At 49.5% G+C, this 4109-nt stretch overlaps 1 protein-coding gene across 1 annotated transcript in view; it reads left to right on the top strand.

Annotated features, from left to right (window-relative positions):
• Nucleotides 1-3413: 3413 nt before the first annotated feature.
• Nucleotides 3414-4109, top strand: part of SOAT1 (sterol O-acyltransferase 1) — a 69076-nt gene continuing 68380 nt past the window's right edge. Inside the window, exon 1 of the mRNA XM_012646527.1 lies at nucleotides 3414-3531. The gene's annotated coding sequence lies outside the window, so the exon portion shown is untranslated. The remainder of the gene's footprint in view (nucleotides 3532-4109) is intronic.

Raw genomic sequence — 4109 nt, forward strand, 5'->3', positions numbered from 1 at the left:
TTCCAGGCCATTTCCTCTGTTACAGATGGACACTAAAATGTTAAAGGTAGTTGTCTCAATTTGGGGTGATTTTTATTTTCTTCCTTTATACTTTTCATATTATTGGAATTTTTTCAACAAGCTTATGTTATTTATCTAATAAGGAATAAATCTGTTTTTCTCATGGCATTACAAAATTCACGTTAAACTATTAAAGGAAATCAGCCCCTTCCTTTTGGAGAAAATCACGAGAAACAACCTCTGGTGGTAATGTCAGAAAAGATGAGCTGGGTCATTAGCACACCGCTCTGTGGCAGCTCTTCCAGTCTTACATGGGGCAGTCAAATGGCAGCAGTACTCACTCACCAGTGGTGATTCAGAAACTCTTAACGCTGTTTCCTCATGTGTGTGCATCTCTCGAACTATTGCTACATCTATGGTAGTGCCTGGAATGTACTTTGCTATGTAGAGCTAGAGAAAATCCATGGAGGCAAGCGGGTAGCCTACTCACCTGGTTTCTCCCTTGGATATAAAGACTTCTGTTCATAGAAAGATAAGTGATGACATAGTTTGCAAGATGACTGAATCCATAAGAGGAGGAATGAAATTGGGTCTGACCTCTGTCGTCTTTGAGATTAACCCACACTCTAGGAACTCATGCCTTCAGTTGGCTTCATTAATTCATTCAATATATTTATCAAGTGACCCATAAGTATTGTGCTCAGTGCTTCAGGAATACATGATCAAGACAGGGTTCCAGTTTTCCAACAGTGTTCAGGAACATTCCAATCAAGGTCTAGGCTCTGGTTTATACTCTTGCCTTACTGTTTTACTCAATCTCAAAACTTTAACTCCAGATGGATCTGTTTTCCTATGCCTATGTGCCAATGGCAAATTATACATGCTTAGGATGGGATAAAGATTTATTGCTGGTTTGGTATCATTATGAAGATGTGGCCCTTTAAAGAACTGAGAAGTTTGTGTTTTAAAACCTGGCTTGGTGTCTGTTCAGTTTCCCTTTTTGGCTGCCCTGCAAAACCCAGTGCCTTTTGGCAGCGGGGCTCAGTCCCCAGGCTCAGGCCACTGTTCTTTTCCTGCCTCACATCAATATTTAGCTATGTCTCTGGATAGAATATTAGATGGCTTTTATCTTTGTACTTTTCTGTATTTGATTTTATGTTCTGCACCGTGTGCATTTTTGGTATGACCAGAAAAAAGTGAAAGTTATTTTATTATAAAAACACAGAACAAAACTTGATTGCTTCTTGTTCAGTTCCTTCAGGTTTCAGTAGGAGGAAGCCTGATGCAGCTTAAATATTAACCCAAGTAAAGCTTACTCTGCTTCTTTTCTGGGATGTATTTTCTTACCTCAGTCAGCATTAACTCCAGCCACCCAGCCTGCTAATTCATAAATCCTGGGTGTATCCTTCACACCCTTACACATACCCATACGAACACTATCTAATTCTGTCAATTGTCCCTCTAAACATCTCTCAAATATGCCCCTGTCTTTTCATCCCTCTCGCTACTGCCTTAGTTTAGGCCGTTGTCCCTCTCACGGGTATTACCAACTCACTCTTCTCATTGATCTCTCCACCTCCAGTTGTACCTCCCTCCTGTAGAGTCTCCTAAACCCTGACTCCCCTAATTAGCATATTTCACTGGCTCCCCACTGTCTATGAAAGTGTGAATCAGAACGTTTCCGCGTGGCCCACAAACTCATTAAGTCCCGACACCAGCTTTACCTCTTGTCACTTTAACAATACTCAACATAACTAAGCTCCCGCTTAATACTCCAGCCTCAACCTCATACCCCCTACTCACCATGCTCAAGCCTCCTAGCCTTCTGTTCCTCAAACAAGCCAAGCTTGTTCAGCATCAGGGCCTTCATAGCCATCGTCCTCAGTCTAGAATGTTCTTCCTCCCCATGGTTGGCCTGGCTGGTTCCTTCTGCTCATTTAGGTTTTAGTTCAGGTCACATCCTCAGAAAGTCTTTCCCTGACCACTCTGTTTTGTTTTCTTCTCAGCAGTTATCACTACCTGCAATTATCTTATTTACTTGTTTTATTACTTATCTTCTCCACTAGAAACATAAGCTTCTAAGTGCAGGAGCGTCTTCTCGTTTATTCACTGCTCTATTTCTAGCACCAAGAACACACGGTAGATATTTTTGAATTAATACATGTAACAGTGAAAATGTAAGTGGATTCTTGGTGCACATATAGGGTGGCCAGCAGAGTACAGAATTGAATCCCTCTGTTCCTATTGTTCTTTAACTGGTAGGAGGGGAGAAGGGATGGGATCCAACAGACCCTATTGCCAACCAGCTGGCAGAAGTAGCAGTCACAACTGTAGAAGAGGCAAAACTGGGCAGGCCTGCCAACGACAGCCGGCACTGAACTCAACTGACGGCTGAGGCCGGTTGCACTTTAGGGTGAGCAGTGCAGCCTGCTCTGGGAGGCCAGGGGAACGTGTACAAATCCACAGCAGTCGGTTCCAGTAACTCGGATTCAGTGTTCAGGGCATCCTGACCTGGAGAGGCGTGTCTGCCTGTCTAGAGCAGGGATCCAGCGATTAGCCGGGCCAGCTTAGCTCATCCAGGTTTGCAGGCTGTGGGTGCAACTCTTCGGTCTCTGCTCCTCTCTCATGCCCTCTTCACCCACCTCTACCCTAAATTCACCTACACCTCTGCCTTCGCAAAATCCAAGCGATTAACTGTTGTACCTAATCTATGTCCTAAATCTCTCGGGGTCATTTTTCCTTCGATTATGAAGTCCCAAGGACCTTTTAAATTACTTAATTGTCCCGTTGATTCCTGTATTTTTTTCTGTCTCCTTATCTAGTTCGAATGTTCCTGAAGGACGCAGACAAGCAAGGTCTGCAAAGCATGAAGCATTCCAAGACAAAGGCATGAGTCTTCTTGGAGAGCATATAAGCCAGCGATTCTAGCTTCCGGCTCGCAGGTCCATCTCGTTCCTAGACGCTCAGTGCAAACTGCAACGATCCACAGTTCCAGAAGCGGCTTCCGTGAGCCCGCAGAAGAGCCAGACTCCTCAGCTCACGCTACCACGCAGGGTGCCGTTTTGGACTCGCAGGAAGGTATCACGGTCCCGTTTCTGCCGCTGCGGGTGGAAATGGAAAGCAGGACGTCGCCGCCCGTGTCGAGGCCCGCGGGTGTTAGTACCCGCCGGCGCGAAACTTCCCCCTCAGGGCTCGCGGGCCGGCCGGGGCTCGACGTCCCAGGACGCGCGCGCGCGCGCCCGGGAAGGGGCGGGTCGCTGTGGGCGGTGGGCGGAGCCTGGCGGCCGCCGGGACCACCAATGAGCGCCTCAGCCGGCGCCGGCCGTGCGCGTGACGCAGCGGAGCGGGGAGGTTGGGGCGGGGGGGCCGGGCGGTCGTGCGCTTTATCTGCTCCGCGGCTGGGCGGCCGTCGCTGTGGGCCCTGGGCATCGGGAGTGCTGCCCGGAGCCGACTTTTCCGCCGGCCGCGCCGTGACGGCTTCCCGGACCTGCCCTCTTTGTGGGGGTCCCCGCAGCCTCGCCCGGGCCCCAGGTAACGGCTGTGCTCCCGCTCCCTCCCTCACCTCCCGCCTGGGTCCGCCCTCCTCAGCCCGAGAGGAGGGGAGCGAGGTGGTGGCCGCGACTCCGGCCCCGCCGGCCCGGCCTTGTCCGGGGCTGCCCCGCGGAGGAGGCGGCCCGCGGCCGGGGGAGGGGCGGCCCCGCGCGTCCCCGGGGAGTTCGGGAGGGCGGGAAAGTTCGCGCCAGGCGCCCGCGTGCTGGGCGGCCTTTTGACCGTGCGCGCGTGTCGGGTCCCCCAGTCTCGGGGCGTCTCTCGATCGGTAGTGAAGAAAGTGATGGAGTAGAAGACATTTTATTCTTTAAAAAGCGAAACCAAAAAGGCGCTGAGGAAGTCAGCTTCTTCATGATTTAGGAAAAAAGTGTGTGAGGGGAAGAATGGCACTGAGAATATGGGAAACCTTTAATCAAGCTCATGTTTTATTTTAAAATACCAGGATGTCGTTAAGTTTCTGTCGTTGTCCTTGACTATTAATAGCCGTGCAATTTGTGATCTGTGTAAATTCTCTATATTTACATATAGGTTAAGTTCCTTGGTCACTTTTTAATACTTAA

Source organism: Propithecus coquereli, unplaced genomic scaffold, assembly GCF_000956105.1.
Source record: "Propithecus coquereli isolate 6110/MARCELLA unplaced genomic scaffold, Pcoq_1.0 Scaffold246, whole genome shotgun sequence".
In the NCBI taxonomy this organism is placed as follows: Eukaryota; Metazoa; Chordata; class Mammalia; order Primates; family Indriidae; genus Propithecus; species Propithecus coquereli.